This window comes from Ursus arctos, unplaced genomic scaffold (assembly GCF_023065955.2).
Source record: "Ursus arctos isolate Adak ecotype North America unplaced genomic scaffold, UrsArc2.0 scaffold_11, whole genome shotgun sequence".
Classification (NCBI taxonomy): domain Eukaryota; kingdom Metazoa; phylum Chordata; class Mammalia; order Carnivora; family Ursidae; genus Ursus; species Ursus arctos.
The window spans coordinates 67,085,687-67,108,065 of NW_026622775.1; the positions used below are offsets into that span (position 1 = coordinate 67,085,687).

Here is a 22,379-nt window from a genome sequence, read left to right on the forward strand (position 1 = left end):
GAGCCCCATGTCAGGCTCCGTGCTCAGTGGGGAGTCTGCTTGGGATTCTCTCCCTCACTGTCTCTCCCTCCCCCTGCTCTCTCTCTGTTTCTAAAATAGGTGAATAAACAAAAATCTTTTAAAAATAAATAAAATAAAAGCCTGCTTTTATTTACAAGCCCTCTACCACTTGCTAATCATCATTTCCCTCCGTTTTATGGAGATATAATTGACATACACCACTGTAGAAGTTTAAGGTACACAGTATGATTGTTTGCCTTAGTATTTTGTGAAATGATTGCCACAATGAGGTTAGTTAACATACATCATCTCATAAAAATACAAAAAAAGAAAGAAAAAAGGAAAATAAGAAAAAGAAAAACATGTCTTTCCTTGTGATGGGAACTCTTATGCTCTACCATCTTAAGAACTTTCAAATATACCACACAGCAGTGTTAGCCACAGTATCATGTTGTACATTACAACCCCAGTACTTATTTATAACTGGAAGCACCTACTGACCACCTTCCTCCAATTCACCCTCCCCCATCCCTCCTACCTCTGGTAACTACAAATCTCATCTCTTTTTCTATGAGCTCAGTTTTTTTGGAGGTTTTTTGCTTTTGGGTTTGTTTTTTCAGATTCACCATTTAAGTGAGATCATACAGTATTTGCCTTTATCTCTCTGACTTATTTCACTTAGCGTCATGCCCTCGTGGTCCACCCACGTTGTCACAAATGGCAGGATTTCCTTCCTTTTTATGGCGAAATGTATATATACACCACAACTCCTTATCCATTCATCCATCGATGGACACTTAGGTTGTTCCCATGTCTTGGTTATTGTAAATAATGCTGCACTGAACATGGGGGGGTGCAGATATCTCTTCCACATGGTGTTTTTGTTTCCTTCAGCTACATTCCCAGAAGCGGAATTGCTGGACCCTAGGGTAGTTCTGGTTATAATTTTGTGAGGAACCTCCATACTATTTGCCAGAGTGGCTGCGCCAGTTTGTATTCCCACCAACAGTGCATGAGAGTTCCCTTTTCTCTACATCTTGTCCAACACTTGTTACCTCCTGTCTTCTTGATAATAGCCACTCTAACAGGCGTGAGGTGATTTTCTCATTGTGGTTTTAGCTAATCACCTTTTTTAACAAAAAAAAAAGAGCAGGAACCTTATAGCGTTCAGCATGCAAGTGATTCTAGCTAGAACTTAATAACATTGTTTGTTTTCATTTTTTATTGGCCAATGATATTGGTTATCTATTTATAGGACTGCTATAAAGTTTTTAAATAATGTACTTAGCTGAAAAAATAAAAACAATTAGTTAACCTAATTGCACACAATATGTATACAGCTACTGCATAAGTTGTGAATGTAGCCAATTAATGAAAGAAGATTGGGAAACACAGCTACCAGCCTATAAAGACAGACGGGAGTTAAGACAGGTTACCCAAGGAGATATAGAGAGTGGGGTAGGAGGTCATCAGGAAAACCAGAGCGCAAGCTTTCAGGGTTGGTGAAGGAAACAAACGCCCTAGCCTCCCTGCAGTTGAAATCTGGGCTCCTGGATCTGAGCTCCTGGTCCAGTGACTACTGGACAGACAACCACAGAAGGCGAGCGTTACCTGCACCCCCGCCGTGGAGACAAGCAGCTCCAGGTGCCCGAGGAGCAGGTGCCCAGGGGAGATGGCAAGGAAGTGGGGGAAAGAGGGACTGTCTAGATAAGTATAAAAACCCCGAGGCTCAGTTTCAAACAAACACTGTATGAAGGTAATAAACACATAGAGGAAAAGCCCTGGGGCACCATGGAAAGACCACTGAACTGGGAGCCAAGAGACCTCGTTTCAGTTGCAGCTATGCTGTCTCGATGTGTGGCCCAAGACAAACCCTCTCTCTGCACATCAGTACCCTCACCTGGAAACCACTCCTCTCAGTTACTTCACTTTTCACCTCCACATCCTTTCATAAGTATATCGCCAACATTTCCAATTTGATATGAGGTGACACAACTTAAGAGACAATATATTTGCTTCAAGAATACTCTCTTCCTTAACCAACCTACCCCCACCGCCGTAATGCGCGCACGCGCACACACACACACACACACACACACACACACACACCTGCATTCAGAGTTGTACTCATTTGACTGTGAATATAATCACCGGCAAATGTGGGTCATAAATACTCCGTGCTAACGGGGTCAGGTTCCCTGGTGGACACTGAGGAATGTGCCTGGTGGGTGGTGGAGGGGAGCCATTTTCCCAGGGAATACAGGAGAATTAACCATGGATCTCTGTCTCCGTGGCCTTTCAAAGAGCCCTAGCAGTCTCCTTCTGCCCAACCTGAGCAGCCCGCTTTCCTTCCAGCAGACTTTGTCCAGCCTTTTGGCAAAAGCACTTTGACTTTTAATATTGGGAACCGCATACGGCACATAAAATCACAACTGTTCTCTCCTGGGAATTAAGGAAGCAGGAAGGCAAGCATGAATTTTGTCCTGGTAAGTCGAGGTTCAGAAATTGCTGTCATGAGACTCACCCAGAAAAAGTCTCCCTCCGTTCATTGCCCCCTGGAGAGCTATTGCACGGTCATAAGTGTTGGAATGGCAAAGGGAAAAGAAAGCAGCATACCGGTCCAGTCCTACCGCCATTAGTATTTACTGAGCACTTACTATCCATTGTGCATCGTGGGATAGAATGTGGTGCCTGGTCTCCAGATGCTTGTCCTCAGGCTAAAGGGGCACCTGGGGTGGCTTAGTCCTTAAGCGTCTGCCTTTGGCTCAGGGTATGATCCCAGGGTCCTGGGATCGAGCCCCGCATCAGGCTCCCTGCTCTGCTGCGAACGTGCTTCTTCCTCTCCCACTCCCCCTGCTTATGTTCCCTCTCTCACTGGCTGTCTCTCTCTCTCTCTCTGTGTCAAATAAATAAATAAATAAAATCATTTTTTAAAAAAAGGGCGCTCAGGATTGAGCTTCTGCTCACCTCTGGGCCTTGTTTCTCACCACCCTCCTCCCTCCTTGCCCTTCACGTGTGGCCCAGAAGCTTGCACTCTTCCCAAAGTCGCTCCGCGCTCCTGAGCTCCTTTCCCAGCATGCCGCGCGCTGCTCATGCTGTTCCCTCTGCCAGGAGCATTTACGCACACCCAGTGCCTGGCTATTTGCCCATCTTTCAAGTCTCGGCTTAAACATCATTACCCATCGGGGCCGCTTTCCTTGCTCCACGGCCTCCCACGTCACAGGGTTTAACATACCATATTGGACCTAATTTTCTGACTGGCTGTTGCCTCCATTCTACTTCCAGATCCCACAGGCCAGGAACCACAATTATGTTCATCAGCACAATATTCCCTCCCTCCAGCACAATGCACTTTTTAAGTGCTCGCTCAGTATGTGTGAGTGAATGCATGTGGGCTGTAGATAGAGAAAAGGAAGATTAATAAGGACCAGAAGGTAAAGAAAGGAGGATTGCATGGAGGAAGTGCTATTTGGCTTGGACCTTTAGGGTGAGTAAGCATTTTGATAAAGGGAGAGAGGAGACTAACCTATGGTCAATAGACTAGGCAAAATGTTTCAAAGTATATCCAACACATGGAGCGTAAATTAATGAATAAATAGGTTAATGATTTAAAAATGAATGAATGAATGACTTTCCTGATGAAGGGAATAGCAACATAAATTAAAGGTATTATTCTAAAATTCTAACTAGCCCCTTTTATCAACACCCCATGCATATGGTGATAGAGCACGTGAATGGGGATGGAAGGGTTATTGCAAGGTCACAAATAACCAGCATTCTCCATGTCTTGTGTCATTTCGGACACCCTCCAACTCTACCTTCACCTGGATGTTTTGTTATTATTTTTAGGAGTCCAGGAATCTAGAAAAAAGCCTTCTAGTTGCTTTTGGACTTCAATGAGTTTTTCCCACCGTTCTTGCCTTAAAACAAAAAGAAATGCAGTCTTTCTACTGAAAGTACATCCAGAACAGAGTAGACTGACAGTGATTTCAAAGCCAATCTCAAAAACATTTTTCAGATGTGATAGGTTCTGAGATTTACCCTCTTCTCAAATGCTGTGGATTATCCTGGAGTTTTTTATTTGGTTTGCAATTCTCCTGACTAGAAGTCCTGATTAATAGGGGACATGGAGCCCTGTTTAGAAAAATTCAATACATTATGCTCTAGTCTAATATATCCTAAGCAACTCTTTTGCAAACCCACATTGTAGCGTTCACGTTTACTCTCTCCTCTGGGGGTTTGAGGGGCCAGGAAAGGGAGAAGTGAAGAGAAAGAAACCAGCTACTTGGCAGCTTCTCAACAATAGCTCTGGCTCCCCAGACCCTCCAAGAAAAAAAAAAAAAGTCTTTTACATAGTTGCTCTAACCAAGAAAATATGCATAGCTTCCTGACAGATTGGATAATGTGGAGATTTGAGAAAATTGTGGCATTCCCCTTATTTTCATTTCACCCCCAAATGCTTTGGGTGCAAATATAACTTCCACCCACACATCATAGTAGTTTCATTTTCTTAAACTGAGGAGTGGGAATGGGGCGGGGGAGTACAGGGGCAGTAGGTGAGCAGAGGCGCTTGTTTAGACAGAGGCCATCAAAATGGCGCCCAATCCCATTTGGGGCTGCCCCTTTTGGTCAGTGTTGGGCTGGAGTCCAATGCCTTTCAACAGCAGGACCAGCTGACCCCGCTTCATTGAGATTAGATACTTATGGACAACACAAGGAAACCTTCCAGCTTGTACGTTGGAGAATCTGAAGGAACCTGAATCCCAGTTTACAGTTGCCAAGAAACTCTATATGATGCAGGTGCAAATCATTTTTCCCCTCTTTTAAATTCAGACTCATTAAAATATGCATTTTGCAAGGGGATTAAATTCAAACATCTGGGAAAGGGGAAAAATCTACAACTCTGAAATATTTTTTAACTCAGTTTCAGATTCTGATTGTTTCATTTCTTTTAGGTTGAGGGTAAGAGGCTGCTTGCTGCTGGGATGACAGAAAGGGGCAAGGAGAGAGTTAGAAAATTGCTTCGAAGGGCCCCAGACTTCATCAGCAGCCATAATTGTGGGAAAGTAACGTGAAGATGCCAAACAACAGGAAATTACCAGAAGAATCTGTCAGCACAATCAGCTGCTATTTTCATTGTTCTTTGGCAAATTTATACACAGTCGGGAACACCTGGGCTGGCCTGAAGCCCAGGTTTGACTAATTGCCAGGGGAGAGGAGTCGTCATTTGTCTTCGGAGGGATTTCCTCCATTCGCTCCTCAAAACATGTGGTTTCACTTTTCCCCTCTCTCCGCAGGAAATGGCAGGACAGTGAGACGCAAAATAAATGAGTTCACTTCCAAGAGGTTGCCTCCTAAGAGGCCACTCCAAAAATAACTGTCTTGTGAGAGGTTGTTAATAACCAAGATTCTATATACTGTCCTCAGAAAACAACATTTCAAAGGCACAATGATTTCCACCGCCAGCCCCTTTCCAATGTCACTCCTCTCACTCCTGTGCAAAGCCCCTCTCCTTGGAGTATAACCTTATCCGAATCCTCTTCCCTGACAAGTGAAAGGTGAAGCTGGAACAGCAAGAGATGTCAGAGCCTGGTTTCCCTTGCTCTTTCTTGCTGCCCATCACTGACATCCCCCTGAAACCCAACATTTCAACTTCCCCGTGGCGACCAAGGGCGTTCCTCGAAGGCACAGACTGAGCCCTGCTCATCTCCGTTGCCCTGCGCCTGGCGTGGAGTTGGTGCCAGATAGGTACTCGTTGAATGAACAGCACAGAGGAGTTTGCACGAATCACCTGCTTTGCGGCATGCTGCCCAGGAGTGGGTGTAGATACGTTTAAATTTCTTGAACTTCAAGAGATCACCTTTTTACGAGAACCACCTGCCAGAGTGACAGCCTTCTCCCCTAACCTCTCCCCATATTTTTATAGGTTAACATAGCATTACACACACACACACACACACACACACACACGCACGCACGCCCCTCTACCTCATACCCTCATTATTTAAGCATAGCTCTGGCCAAGATATCCTACTTGGGTAGCAAAGTCATGTTTTATGTTCCTTCTTGAAGCCAATAGAGCTTTCTAACTTAATTGCCTAGTATTTTAAATGTGCTGATTGGGAAATGTCACAGTGACAGTATGTTTCATATTGAAATGTACATCCGCCTTTGGTATATTTTCACCTGCGTTGTGTTCACCCTTTCTGGTGATTTAGGGTTTCTGGCATCACATCAGCAAAAAATCAACTGCTTTTCCTTTCTTTCCTTCTTTCTTTTTTAAAGCATTTAGAGCATGCGGCAGATCATTACTACCCTAGGTGAAGCCAGCAACATTTGGGTTTGATTTGGTTTCAGTCACAGACCCCTTTCTCAAAGTTGAACTGCACTGTAATTCTAAACTGACCCACCTTCCCCCTAGCAAAGGTGAAAAAATGTTATGGAGCGTTTTACAACCCACAGCCCATCATTTATGCCGAAACACTGGGAGAGTTCAGACTTGGCTTATTTTCGCTAACTCAGAGATGTTTTGACATGTTTATTTGTTTAATTTGTTTATTTTGACTAGCTCTGATTATAATTGGCAGGAGTGTGTAGAATTAACATTAGACAGTGTCTTAGACTTGTCTGTTACAATAATGCAAAAAGGATGTGAAGAGAAATCTACCCACTACATAACAATAGCAAGCAGGCAGGAAAACTACAAGAGATTTCTTTCACAAAAAGAAATGCAACCTCATTTTTAAATTTTATTTAAAAATTTACACAACAAATGTACAGATTTATGCTCAAATACCAAAATTTCTTTTAGTCAGTAAATCCACGTCTCTACTGATGGTACAACAGTTACTAAAAGTGAAATTTTGAAAATTTAACCTTTGGAATTGTTGAGATTTTTCTTTATTGTTCTATGTATGAGCTCTTTAAAAATAAAGGCATGATAACAATGTAATGACATTGCAGTAACGTTGGAATGATCACATAGTTTCAAATGCGGAAAATGTCCTTTCTGAATTCTCTGTCTAAAAACCCCGGAACATCTCAACAGTGGCCTGTTTCCCCGGCCTCATCCCCTGCCCTGGAGTTGAAGACTATCTTGCTCCTAGGCACGTCTGAGAGGGCATTTGGCCACAGCTCCCTGAAAGGGAAAATAAGAAATCAGTTCATCTACATAGTCTACTGCCAATTATGCACAGAGCACAAACATGCTTTGCTCACATTTATTACCCCATAAATATTTCCCCATGCACAGTATGGTATACTGCTGTGTGTGATCTTGACTCGGAACACCATATGCGCTCTGAGACGGGGGCCAAGTTCAGGTTGCCGTATCTACGCCAAGCAGCCCAGAGGTCTCTGCTATGGAATATTTGCTCTAAGAAGCCTGGAGTCTCCAGACAACTGATCTCTCAGCTTCCATTTCCCTTCAGCTTAAATCAGACTACTTTGGGGCAAGAAAAACCACCCTAAGAGCACAAGAGTGGCCAGTTACACTGTGCTTCCCCCAAGGATTTACCTGTTGGGTTGTGTTTGAGGCACGAGCTCACATTTTTGAAGGGAACTGAGGAGACAGATTTCTCTTAGGGGGTACGGGAGTGTTTCTTCTAGGAGACTGAAAATATATTGTTCCCCCCATTCCAAATTCAATGACAAATACAGAAATTGTGCAGCTCCAGAGTACAGGGTATGAGATCTGGCATTAAAAGCCAGTTTTAAAAATACAATATGGATATAAACGTCAGACTTGCTTAAAGACTAGATCTTAATTATTGCCACTACTAAAAAAGAAATGATAATTATGTGATGCGGTAGAAGTGTTAACTAATGCTACAATGGCAATAACATTGCAATATAGAAATGTATCAAATCAACATGTTCTGTGCCATCAACTTACACAATGTTCTATGTCAAATATATTTCAATAGAAGGACATACCATACGAAGAAAGAAAGAACCATACAAAGTTCTACCTTTCCCAAACTGCATGCTGAGTCTTCCCAAGAGACGAGCAAAAGGGAAATATACAAAGGATGGAAATCCCAGATGGGCAACTTGCGGTGCCCCCGGGCTCCCACAGACAGTCCCCACATCCTATGTACCCTTTCTATGGCAAACCCGTGGTGAATTCAGGAGTTACTCAGCCAAGCCTCTGGAAGAACCAGACCAAGGGAAGAGAGAAAAGGGGTCGAGGGAGAGGTAAACGTCAAACACGCAGCGGTTCTCCAGGGTACATCCAGAGATCAGAACAGGGCCATTCCCACTGCTCACGTTTGATGTATCAGCAGGTCTGACAGCGAAGAGCCGCAGTCTGGACAGAGAACTCTGAGAGCCTGAACCATCAAAGACTGATTCAACCAGTGGCTCCAGACTTCAGAGGGACATGTAACAAGCACTGAAATGAGAAGGGTTTACTATGCGACATTCACTGAACTACTTGACTCGAAGAACTAAAATGCTCACCCCAAAGTACCGGGGTAACTAGGACTTGGCCACATGTAACATTCTGCACTGTCTCTGCGAACCTTAGGAGAGCTAGCCAGGATGGAAAGGTAAAGAATGCAGCCTCACACCCAGAAGCAGAGGCAGGATTTAGACTTTTCCCTTTAGTGGAGAAAAAAGAATTAAACTGCACAGGTTTGCAACAGGGAACAGCAAAAAAGCAGCAACAGGGAAGTCACCTTCCACTTTTTTTAAAGCTTACTGTCACCATACTTGTGACCAGTGTTAACGGAGGGGTGACAGGAGTGTCAGAAGTTCTGTCGGGTGATTTACACTCTGCCCCCGTTTTGCTGGGTTACTTTACACCAAGCACTTGCCTTATCTGTTCTTTATTTTCTCTGGGAGTTCAGTTGTTCAAATTACTTTGAGCTTCGTGGAAGAGAAATGTGTCATAGAGACAAAGTGTTATGATTATTACTTATCTCCAAAGGGAGAGCTTAAATTTGTTAATATGAAATGGGTTGACTTTATTTTTGGTTAAACTAAGTAATGAAGCATGGGCCATAAGTGTTTTTAAGCTCCTTAGATATAGAGGTTATATAAATATAAAGCAATATTATTGAAATGAAACTTCTTCAGGGCTTTTGCCAAGGGACCCGGAGTTAGGAATATCTTACAGGAGAAGATTAAATGAGGGTTAGTCTAATGAAGTCTTGTTGCTTGAGGTTCCATTAGGGCCAGTTCTAAATCCCTCTGGATATCTGGGTGATTTAGAACAAGGAGAGCAACCAAAAAGTGGCTAGCTCGAAGACGCGTTTTGAAACCATTTTGCCGCCTGCCGATATAGATGTATGGCTTCAGAGATTTCCCAATCTCATTACACTGAAAATTATCAAGACATACTCAAAGAATTCTTCAAGATAATCACACCTGATGTGGGTTCTCCTTTAAAAAGTATTCCCCCTTCTAATCATCAGGTAAAAACCTCTGGCTTGGAACAATGAGATTCCTTTGCTTAAGCAGAAATTCTTTTTGTTTACTCTCTCATCATTTTAAGATGCATGAAAGCCACGTCTAAGATAAACAAGACAACTGTCACAGCGGGAGGAAAGCAGTCAATACCGGGCCAGGACCACGTATATTAGGGGCTTACTCCAGAAGGGAGAAGATAGAATCAGTCTACAGTTTTCCCACTGCTGACCTCTTGACAATTTTTCCGATGTCACATTTTCTGCTGTCACTTAGAGTTAAGTATAGAAGTTAATAACTACGAAGCTAAAAAGTAAAATAAGTAAGACATACTTCCTAAAGCATCTTATGAACATAAATATATTATCTTGTAAAATATGTAAAAATGAAAAGGTCAAGCTAAAAAGTAAAACACTAGATTGGGACCCAGGAGACCTGACATCTGCCCTACTCTTTTTAGCATCTTCCCGGAGACTGCACATCAGCCACTCAATTGTTTCTGGGCCAAAATACTTGTACCTAGTGAACGATGACTGCTAAGGGTGCCCTCCCTACCTCACAGCCTCTGTATGAAGCAGGGCAGGTAGTGAGTATGACTAAGCTTCAGAACATGTTAAGTCTTGAACAAATCTATAGTATTCTTTTTCCTGAGGGTTGAGGCAAACAAAAATAATTCAGTGATCAAGTCAGGAATATCAAATGGTCTGAGAAACACAGTTTCTATCATCCCTAACCTCGGTGTTACTCATCATGAAATGAAGAAACGTTGGCCGCCAAAACATTCAGAAAATCTAAAATGCTCCAAACACAATAAATGGGTATCATTGGCCTTTAACTAGAAAAAACGATTTCTTATTTGATCCAAAAGCAGACCGAATTCTGTCATCTCTCAAGAGTTCCCTCTCTTGTCTTTCAATACGCTCATTGCCAAGAACACACTTTCGTTTTGTTATATGAGGTTATATAAATACAAAGTAGTGTTATTTGATCCAATATGAGATTATATTCAATTTGATTCAACAGTTGTCCCCAGGGAAGTCCATGCCTTGAACAATCTGGGCCTCTCCTGAATATTCGCACCCCGGCATTCTCCTCTCCCCCTCTCTCTTGCTCACCCACCCCTCCTCAGCCAGCTGCCCACCTGCTGGCCCGGACCCTTCCCTCAGCTCCAGGCTGCAGGGACCATCAGTGGCTGATACCATATGCAGTAGTTTCAAGATCTAAGGGAACTCGCACTACCTAGGTCAGTCCCCAGCTAAGCAGACACTGCTTTCGGGCATTCTCTGGGCTCCCGCTCCGAGCCCCAGGCCAAGGGACTCTCGATCTGCTCAGCCATCAGCCATTTGGATTCCCCCAGCCAGACTGGCCACCTTGACTTCCCAGTGGTCAGAATCTGGCGCTTGGCGTGCCCCCCACACACCCCGGACAGAGAGCCAGGTAAGTGGCCCCTGACCCCAAAGCAGAAGGCTCTGGGGGTTCCAGCTAGGGTTGTCTTCAAAGCATCATCAGGCAAGCTGCATCGTGAGAACGTTCCATCATTCTTCCAGACTTTCTCCTTCTTCTTTCTTGTCTTCTCTTTCTTCTTTCTCTTTTCCCTTCTCTCCTCTCCTAAACGATAGGCAAGCCAGTAGCACCTCCACGTACCCATCGCACACAGAACCAAAGGGCTTTCTGTTTCAGACTTGCCGTGTGGCTACGAAACGAAGCCCCTGTTTTTTCTCTGTCCCCATCTTGCTGCAGCTGCCTCTCAGCAATTTTTCTGTTTTTAGAACAACATCATGAATTAAATCCCAGGACAGCATCAACACCCACAGGCCTTGGTATACCCTTTTTAACTCGAGCTTTCTCTTCCATGAGCAGGAAGGCATTTGAGCCTCCCGGCTCTTCTCCCACACCTCCCACAAAACCCCGTGTTGCCCCCTCAGTAATCAGACTAAGCCAGGAGGGAACGACGTTCCCAAGGCAGGAGCCCCTCAGCCTAGAGTCTGACAGGGCCAGGTCAAACTGTTGTCTGCGGGTAGGTGGCAAACAGTTTCATACCCAGCGAGGCTGGCTACTTAGTTCTTCTCAATTGGAAACAAACCACAAAAAAAAAAAAAAAAAAAAAAAAAAAAGATTTTCAAAGAACAACAAAACCTCTTGTATAAAAGAGAAAGAGGAAAATGTTGCTTGGCAGTTTCTCCCGGAGGCGAAAACATGAGTGACAGTATATACCAAGTATAGTAATGAAGAGAACAGATGTGGCTCCAGTTGTAGGATCAGGGCAGAGGGTGGGAAGGGAGGGTCTAAATGGCCAAGAATCAGACATTTCTTAAGCAAAATTCCTGGTATTCTTCCATTCGATAAACAGAGGGGATTTTCAACTTCAGCAAGGTAAGAGGTGAAGTTATCTCAGAAGAGGAACAAAGGCATACACGGCTCTCTGTTGCCACCCAGTGGATAAGAACTGTGTGATGGGGGAGACTCTTGACCGAAATGATTCAGTCCATAAAATTCAGTCTGCATGAAATCATGCTGTCTCCTCCAAAGAATTACTAAAGCTTCCAGAATGTCCTTGCTCCTTCCCCCAGTTCTCCCCCCTCCCTCATTAGCTTTTGTTTGCTTTGAGATAAAGGGATCTCGACTGGCCTGTCCTTGTTGATTGAAAAACTCAATACTCAAAAAAGAACAACTTTTGCGGCACTTGAACAAAATCTGCCGTTCCCTTAATTGGCTTAAAAGACAAGCGAGTGGGGTGTGGAGGGGGAATAAATGAGAACCAGGGAGAGAGTGAGAGACTCTGGCTTCATCTGAGTGCCAAATGGTAACTAAGCCCTTTTTATGGACTCATTTGGTCTCAGCGCTACAAAGGCTTCTCTAATTGAGGGAGGAAGCAGACAAAAAGGCAGTTTAAGTGACATTCGATTCTTCCTGAGGAATGCTAAGGTTTGTGGTTGATCTGGAGAGTAGATAGGAGGGATTCTCAAGTCACTCTTTAAATCCGTGGGTTTGTTAACCCAGAATGGAGTGTTTAGTTCACATTGTCCTGGAGTTTTTCCTTCCAGCACATTCCCGGTGTTTCCTTGGGTGGGCCTCCCATTCTGGATGCAGCTGGTAGAAGCCCAGCAGCCAGGGTCTTGTCTATAGAAGCCACAGCCAGCTGCCCATGGTGTCTGTGTCAGACGGGTCCCCTGGTCAGTTGCCCATGACCCAGGGGGCTGTGAGGTGCCTTAGGATATATTGCAGGTAGTTCCAAACTGTGTACTCCTGAACCCTAAGTTGCACTGGGGTCCCACAAAAGTTTGATTCAACTGTCTTTATTTTTTTAAGCCTTTTATTTATTCATTTGAGAGAGAGAGCACAAGCAGGGGACAGAGGGAGAGGGAGAAGCAGACTCTCCACTGAGCAGGGAGCCCGACGCAGGGCTCCAGCCCAGGACCCTGGGATTATTCATGACCTGAGCCGAAGGCAGATGCTTAACCGACTGAGCCACGCAGGCGCCTCAGTTTTGAGTATCTCTAAAAATTATTTTTACCTTTAAAAAAATTAAAATGCATTCTCAAATGTCTTCTATGTCAAGTTTTAACACATCAGGACAGCAACAAGTTAACTTGTGTGTCTGGACTTTGTAAAAACCTAGGCCTATGCATGTCTCCTTGTGCAATATTGCACACGTATGTCCTTGTAGTTTGCATTGGCTGTACCAGGCTCCAACAGTGCAGGCTGCCCTGAGTCCGCTCAGAGGATGTGTTCTCCCAGTACATCGTTAGTTGTATAGTAACAAGTAAAGAGATGACAAGGCTCGTGATAACATCACATTAAAAATAGTTTTAGCAATTTTTATGCTTTCTGGATGCTTCTTATTTAAGTTCTCTCTCTGTGATAAATGATATTAACAGATGTTAAATATTGGTAGTCATTCAATTTAATTTTTGTTTTAAATCCAACTATTCCTCTTTTGGGCTTTGTATCAATTTATCTGAAGAGTATCTAGAGATTGCAATATGAGCTAATTTACAACTGTTACCATTTGCAAATACTTATCTGTATGAATTAGAATTTTCCCAATACTGTTTTAAGCGAACAAAACAAATACTGTACTAATAAAGCCCGGATAATGTTTATCAGCAGATCTCATTAACAAATACAATAGACTTCTATTGTCTGAAAAAGTGTATACAAAAGAGCGTAAGCTTTGGAGTCTGTTATGGGCTGAATTACATCCCCCCTCCCTATGAATTATGATTCATACATTGAAGTTCTAACACCCACTGACTTAGGATATAACCATATTTGGAGACAAAGCTTTTAAAGAAGTCATTAAGTTAAAATGAGGCCATAAGGGTGGGTCCTAATCCAATCTCACTTGGATGCTTATAAGAAGAGGGGATTTGGACAAAAAGAAACCAGGGATGGGTACATACAGAAGAGAGACAGTGTGTCACAGCACAGGGAGAAGCCAGCCGTCGGTAAGCCAAGGAGAGAGGCCACAGAAGAAACCCAACATGCCAACACCTGGATCGTAGACTGCTAACCTCCAGAACTATGGGAAAAGAAAAGTCTGTTGAAGCCCGCCAATCCGAGGCATTTTATTATGGAAGCCTGAGCTGACTAACACAGAGCTGAAAACAATTAAGTCTGAAATTCCCATTCTCCCACATACCACCTGTGTGGTCTTCTTCTTTTTTTCTTTTTAGTAGCTTATTGAAATGTAATTTACATATCATAGAATGCAGTTGGCTTAAGTGTACAATCCAGTGATTTTTAGTGTATTTACAGAGTTGTGCAACCATCACCACCATATCTTTGTAATCTTGAGAAAGATGCTTAACCTCTCTGGCCTTAATTTCCTCATCTGTAAAATGGGGTAATACCTTCTACAGGGGTTTGTATGAGAATTTAATGACATAACATAAAGCATGTGGCTCATGTGTTTGTTTCCTTCCTTCTCTCATTCTTGGTGTCCTTCTACCCTAACCCAATCAAGTCTCAAATCCTTGATACTTATGGCTCCAAATTTCCTGTCAAAGCTCCAGTCCTTGCAAAACTTGGCATTGTAATACTCCTACTTACCACCTTCCACCCCAAGGGTATAATAGTTAGCCGTGGGTCCCCAAAAACAGTCTTCTGCTGTGTGGTAGGCAGCCACTAAGATGGCCGCCAATGATCTCTGATTCCTGGTATGTTCCTGCATAATTCCCTTCCCTTGAGTTTTAGATGGTCCTAGTGACCCACTCCTAACGAACAAAAGACAGCAGAAATGATGGGATGTCACTTCTGAGATTAGGTGACAAAAAGCCTGTGGCTTTCCTCTTGGTTATCTTCTCTGGCTCTCTCACTTACCCACTCACTTGGAGGGGAGCCAGCTACCATGTTGTGAGCTGTCCTATGGAGACCCCATGTGGCAAGAAACTTCTGCTTCTAACCAACTGCCAATAGGGACCTAAGCCCTGGGTGCATGAGCGTGGGTGACCCTTGCCCAGGCATGCTTTGAGATGATCAGAGCCATGATCCATGGCTTCTTTGCAACCTTTTGAGAGACCCCGGGCCAGAAATCCCTGGCTAAGCTGCATCAGGATTCCTGACTCACAGAAACTGAGATAATAAATGTTTGGTGTTTTAAGCTGCTTAAAGGGGCAGTTTAAGGGGTAATTTGTTACATAGCAATCAAGAACCAATATACCCACCTTCCAGTACTGTAGAAGGAAAAGGGTCAAAAGCAGGCTGACCATTTTGGATCGGTCCCTACTCTGCTCAGTGCCCAGCAAACTGTCAGTGGTCAAATAAGGAACAAGCAAGGTCAGCCCACACTTGGTCTATAAGAATTTGCTTACAAATTTCAGTCGTTTATGGCTGCTACCTTTTCATGTCTCCCCACGTCTCCTGGCAGGGGCTTACTACCTTCCAACAGTGTGGTTCAATTTGGGTCACCCTATGACCTTAGCTCTCTAATGGGCTCAAAAAAAAGTCACGATTTTATTGAATCTCCAGCTTTTTCTCATTATTAGGGCAGCAATGTTCTCTGTGGCTATTTACATCTTAGGTAGAAGGGAAACCCAGACTGGGTTTGAATTTTGATCTCTGCCTTCTTTTCCTTCTGAGCAGATACTGTGACACAGGTCCCAGAAAGTCCCCATGACCAAGAAGACAAAGAGGCCTGGATTTACTGAGTCCAAGGTCCATAACCAACTGGCTCTACGTATTCCATTTACCTCTAGAAGCAGATGTGCCCACTGACCTAGAGGCAAGAAAAAAGATTTGCCCTAGTAATGGGATTTAAAGACCATCGAAGCTGACCTTCATCTTCTCTTTGAAATTCCCACCACTAAAGTCAGTAATGAGTTCAATGACCAGTCTGTCGAAAGCAGGCCAACACAGAAAGGATGAAGGAGCTTTGGGTTTTTTGTCCAGTTATCCACCTATTGGCCAATTTGGCTTAGACAATTCACTTCAATTAACTGTGAATTATTTTCCTTATCTATTAAAGATGGACCTAAATGATAGTCCTGATGACAATATAAAAATTAAATTCCAAATTTATCAAAAAAAGACTTCATTTCTCCTCTGACTTGATTACTCTGGGCTCCTTCACAAGATTCCACCATTTTTTTGGGCTCTAAGCAGATGAGACTGACCAGTTAAGTCTTAGGGAAGGTTAAGAACTGCAGTAACTATTTTTCTTAGATTGGCACAGTTTATTTATTTATTTATTTTTTACACAATTTCCCTGTTTCCCCCAGCCTTCAACACGATACACACAAGCTAGAGGAATGGACACATGACCTAGACCCAGTCAATCTTAGTACTTTAATCCCTCAGCAAACAATGTTTGGTCTAAGAAATGGACATAGGAGAGCCCTTCTCTTGGATTACCTTAAAGATTCTGGCTGTGTTTGCTAACCCAGGAGAATGTGCATTTGGGGATGCTGGCTACAACACAGAGGGAATCTTTCTCAGAAAGAAGCCAAGAGGAGAAGAAGAGAAAGAAAGAAAGTGAAAGGTGTCTGGTTAGAGTTGTGTCCCAGTCCCAACTTCTTAGACTTCAATCTCTGCAGCTCTTTTTTAAATTCTGTGAACAAACCTGGTAGCTTCCCAGGTATGTGAGATGATAAATAAAGATGGTTTCAGTTGAGTTTCCGTTACTTACAACTCATACACGCCTGATAAATACAGAGATTGGAAGGGTGTGGGGGTAATTAAAGCTCAGGATGAAAGGCTTCTGACTGAAGTGATGGAACACTTCAAGACAGAGGATCTAGGGGACCCAGGCAAAACATCCAATTGGATTCCTTTCCAAACGAATATGGCTACAAATTGCCAACTCCTCCTTGGGAGGTGGAGAAAGAATGTAGGCTTGTTTTATGCAAGATCCCAAACTCAGGCAGCACGGTGACCTGGGTATGGTTTCTTTCAAACTGCATTTGTCTGTGAAAACCAATTGGTACAGCAACCTATAATCATTGAAGTAACTAGCAGCAGAATAACCTGTGATGTCTCTAATTTGGGCAGCCTCTGCTCTTCAAGTGCAATGTGGCTCTGGAGACAATATCATTGATTAGATTGTCACGTTACAAAATCCCAACCACAAGTGTATTCAGAGTGGTGGCATCGTGTTAAAGGGAAAAACGTGGGGGTTGAAAAAGCATTCAAAGTGGACTCGACATCATACTTTCTCACCCAATCCCCACTATGTGCAAGGGTGAAGGGTGTCACCTCAGTTTTAGAGCCATGAGACGCTAACAGCTCCTATGGGGATAGAGCCAATAGCCTTGGCCTTGGTCTCATTAGTACCAAGTGCTAGCCAGCTGAATTAATCATAGAAATGAACACTTGTCTATGTAAGACACATTGTCCCAGGGCACTCAAGCTCTGGGCTTAAAGGGAAGTTACATTAATAGTTGCAATCCATATCTTGCTGAGTTTTTCCACCCTACTTGCTCTAACAGAATATCCAACTTCCTAACAAGTTCCCCCAAATTCTGTCTTGGGACCTCTGCAGGGATTTTACAATACACCATACTAAGCCCTGACGGCTTCAGGATGGAGTTCACCTCCATATTTTTTTCCATCCTCTTTCTCTGCCCCTTTAATGTCACCAAAAGGATTGCCATTGTGTCCTTTGAATGTCAGCAATGTAGCAACACCATCCTCCACGGATATAAAGAAAAACCTTACTCTAATTCCGAACATCCACCTACAGGAACCATTAGCCTACCCTGTGAGCACACGCTCGCGCGCGCGCACACACACACACACACACACACACACACACACACACACCCTTTAGTGAAAAGGTCTATCAAATGATCCTACATTAGTGCTGTGTTATACGCCAAATCTTAAAGTGATCCTTTATGCAGAGCACTCTTTTCCATTCCCCTGTGTAGTTCTTTTATTTCCCATGCACCCAGATGTAAATCCATGGTGCTAACAGGGAACCAGGCTCCAGAACAATCCAATGCTATCCTCCAACCCCGTGCCACCCACCGTCTGAGCACACACTTCACCTGCCAAACACTTCTCTCCCTCCTGTCATCCAAAGCATCCCAGGGGTTCCAGAATTGATCCATAGGTCATAAGCTTTGGGCTTTGCTTTGATGTTTTGGTTGCATGTACATAATTTCTATTTTTGCATAGCATGGTAGATAATACAGCAACTGCTCTGGAGTCCAGGGATGCTTGTAAAGGAAGACCCATTGCTTCAGCTCACCTTAAAGAAAGGATCACAGTTCAGCATGCCTCCCAGTATAGTGGAGAAGATGAATACGATAGAAATCATCTTAAAATGACTGGCTGGAGGTGGCTCAGTCAGTGAAGCATCTGCCTTCAGCTCAGGTCATGATCCCAGTGTCCTGGGATCAAGCCCTGAGGAGGACTCCCTGCTCAGTGGGGAGTGTGCTTCTCCCTCTCCCTCTGCTCATGCTCTTTCTCTCATAAATAAAATCTTTTTTAAAAATGACAGGCTGGAATTTATTTTTTTGTCTATTCCTTCCCTGATATCTTACGGAGATATGTTTGAACCATTAAAATAGAAAGTCTAGCTACAAAGCAAAAGAAACAGAGAGTGGGTTGGGACTCATTCAATCCACCAACTAGGGAAGTGAATCTTTGACAGAGAGTGCTAGAAGTTCTTGGACTATATGGTAACTTTTTAGATTCAAATTCAAATCTTGAGTACCAAGGCCTCCTTATCTTTCTAATCCTATGTTAGGAACTTTCTTATACATTATCCCATTTAATCTCCAGGATGAAACTGTGCCACCTATGATATCTGAAACAAAATATATTGCTTTATCTTTTATTCTCCAAGTAATACATGTTTACTCTAAAACAAAAAACTGATAAAAGGAGACATTTTTTAATTATCTGTTATTCCTATGGCTACAGAAAAGTATTTTAATAGTTTGATATATATGATATATATTATTCTACCATCTTTTCCAATGCATATGTAACATATAACTTTATAACACTGCACTTTTAAAGCTACTTGTTTTCTGAACAAGAGGATAGTGAATGTTTTTCCATGACATGACATATATTTTTTTTCTACATGATAAAGTTACTCGAAGTTCCATCATACACCATACATCAGGATACATTTAACTGATTCTCCATTGTCAGGGACTTAAGCTGTGTCCAATTTTGGTTATTATATAGAAGCTTTGATCAACGTTCTAAAAGCAAAATCTTCGCACATATCCATGATTATTCCTTTCAGACTGATTCCTACAAGTAGAATTTCTGGGTCACAGCACAGTAAAATCATAAGGCTTTTCTTCTGTGTATTGCCAAATATCCCTTGAGAAAAGTTATAGCAATTTACATGGCCACAAGTGATATAAAAACAAGCACTAATTCCCCTGCAACACTGCCAGCATTTTTATTTTTATCTTTGCCAATTTTTTGGAAGAAAAATTAACTTTCAGCTGTTTAAAATGTGCAATTCTTGACATTTGCCAGAGAGGTTAAATATATTTTTCATGGGTTCACTGGCCATTTATTTACATTTCTTCTTATGTAAAGTGATGTTCATTTCTTTTGCCTGCTTTGTACTAACTTGTTCCTCTTTTTCTTGTTGATTTCTAAATGCTTTATTATTAAATCTTCCACTTGCATCATAAATATCTTGTGATTAACTCTTTCATTTGCACCAAAAATATTGTCTCCCTGTTTGCTTTTTAATATTACTCAGTATAAGTTTTCATGATAAATTTTTGTGGAGTCAAATTATTCTGTATTTTTCTTTATGATTTTTGTACTTTCCAGCACACTTAGAAAGGCTTTCCAAGATTATAAAAATTTACTTCATTATTTTTTAGAACTGTAAAGTTGCTTTTTTTTTTTTTTTTCACATTTAAATCTTTATTTTGGGTGTGGTCTGAAGCAGAAACCTACCTTTATTAAATGGCCAGTCATTCTCAGGTAATTCACTCTCTTCCCACTGACCTGAAAGACAGTGTTATCACATAAAAAATTCTGTTATATTTGGAGTCTCTTTCTATTCCATTTCATTGCTTTCACACATAGTGTCTCTCATCATTCTTCTGTTCTGCCTTTTCCATTTATCCTGCTCCACCACTGGGAAACGGATTCCTTTTCTACACGAAACGAAGACAAATCAACTGTTTTTAGATCTCCTTGAAAAGCAAAAGAGTGAAAATAATGATTAACCATGGATATTTTTAAATCGAAGAGTGTCATTTCAAAGGAAATCATTCCTAAAGAAATGGGCTTTAATCCCTGTGTTTTTGTTACTAGTAGCCATTAGCAACTGAAAGGGGGGAGTGTCCCGCTAAAACACTTGTCTCTCTGTTAACCCTTGAGTTACAAGGAGATGCAGCTGAAGCAGGGGAGTCGGCCAGATTAGCAATGCCACACTAGCCACATCTATGAAACAGAGCGCAGTGACCTCTCCATATGGCCATTTTCATCTGCAGCTGCTCCTTTAACACAGCAGAGTAAGAATCCACTTATGATATTGGGTAGCGTAAGTAGGCCTTTGACCCTGCACCAAAGACCTCTATCACTCACTGTTTTGAATCTGTTTCTGGTCAACTCAGTTGGCCCAAATGCAGCTCTAATGAGACTGAGGTCATGGGTTCAATACCAGTGTGGTCTAATTACCAATAAGTCAACTGTTTCAGGGTCTCTGCTTATATTTCTAAACCAAGCCAGCCATTTTGCCTATGCCCAACTTTGGTCACTCAGGGGACGAGGTGAGAGAGCACAGATAAATCAGAACAAATCTCCCACCGTACTGGGACTTGCACTCAGTGCCCTGCTGTTGGCAGGTCAGTAGCAGGGTTTGGGATACGTGCAAGGAGAGCACATTTTTATATTGGAACGACAGCCATCAGTAATTGGCATATACTCCACCCCACCCTGCGGAGAGGCTGCCAAACTCCCATCTCAAAGGACTTATTATTTGAATTTAGAGGATAGAAATTGGGGGTGGTGGGGATCGGGTCCTTTAACAGGAATGTTTCAGTAATCACCAATACCTAGGGGGAAGTCAAAAAATGAAATGGAGATGCAACCCTTCTTTTTAATTTCATTATGAAGTAAATAAAACATGTTAAAGATAACTTGGAAAACAAGCAAAGGAAGAAAAACATCCATTCTCACCCACACAACACATGCACAATTAGAAATTGCAGACATCACTTTTTCATTATCATTTCAATGCATTGCACAAATAACATTTTACAGGAGGAATAAACATTTTTCAAGAAAATGGAAATCACCTACCATCTCTAACAAAGCTATTATTTTACATTTTCTCCAGAGATTTCCAGTCCTCACCCACAGAAGCACTGGGCTTTGAGTAACTCCTCATAAATGCAGAAGTCCTCCAAGGCGCCGACCCACCAACCCGACAAAAGTCCCATAATTGAAATCCCCCAGGAAATCGAAGATCCCCCAGTATTCCCGAGACCGCTTACACTTCAGCTACAAAAGAAGTTTCTAATCACAAGTGTTCAGCACGATGTCATTTGGAAAACATCAAGAGGGGAGAAAAACAGTGCTCCTGCCTAATGCGAACGCAGCACACTTGGCGCTCCCCTTAGAACGTACTGTAATTTCTCATGGAAACACTTTGTGAAAAGCCAGTCATATATCGTAGCCCCTAAGTATGAAACCACGGGTCCCTCCAACCACACAAAACAGCTGTGCCCTCGGAGGAAAGGTCATCGGCTGCAGTCGTGTTTCTTTTTACTTTTAAAGAACTGTCAGACCATGTTTTATGCGGTCCTTATGACAGGGTGCTGTTTATTGTATGACCAAGCTGCCATAACTTCAGGACGAGGAAACTGCCTTTATTTGGGGAGTATATATCTTTCTGACTTGCAGGAAAGATGAAAATTAAGAACGGCCCCTTTTCGGAGTGGGTCTAAGTATTCTTTGACAGTCTCCTACAATATTTCAAACATCTTCGTCAGACCCATAAAACCTGATGCTGGCCTCACTTAGCCCAGCTGAAGCTGTGTGGGAGTTAGGACATTTATCGCCAAGTGTGGTGTGAATGCTGCCACTTGGCAGATGTTTTTGACCAAGGATTTTAAACCAGCTTGCTTGGTGCCCCCTAGGACAATGCAGTGTAGATAAAGAAACCACAGGACGTTAGGAGGTCGTAGTGATAGCCGATGTTTATATCACATGCCAGGTTCTGTGCTAAGCGTTCTACACGCATTATCTCAATTCCTAATCCTGTGATACAGATAAGAAAGCCAAGACAGAAAGAAATCCACCAACATGCCCCCAGGTCACACTGCTGCAAAGGAGAGGGTGGTAGGATTCAAACCCAGGGCTCCTCACTCTGAGCCACACATGTAATTAACATATGTTGGTCACGTGATGTTTTCCAGGCACTGTGGCCCCACATGATAATGACTGTCTCCACCGTCTTCCCAGGTTACTCTTACTATCAAAGTCGTATCAGAGAACATAAGTTCCCTCCACAGGGTAGCATAACGATGTGACAGCTTGCA

The 22,379-nt window shown here is 42.7% G+C and overlaps 1 long non-coding RNA gene across 1 annotated transcript; it reads right to left on the reverse strand.

The window, feature by feature from the left end:
- Positions 1-6,785: 6,785 nt before the first annotated feature.
- LOC123002107 (uncharacterized) lies at positions 6,786-21,441 on the reverse strand. The gene is made up of 3 exons (XR_006411656.3): positions 21,139-21,441; positions 19,786-19,836; positions 6,786-7,138 (listed from the first exon to the last, which is right to left on the reverse strand). It is a non-coding gene; the product is annotated as an uncharacterized LOC123002107 (long non-coding RNA).
- Between the last annotated feature and the right edge of the window lie 938 nt (positions 21,442-22,379).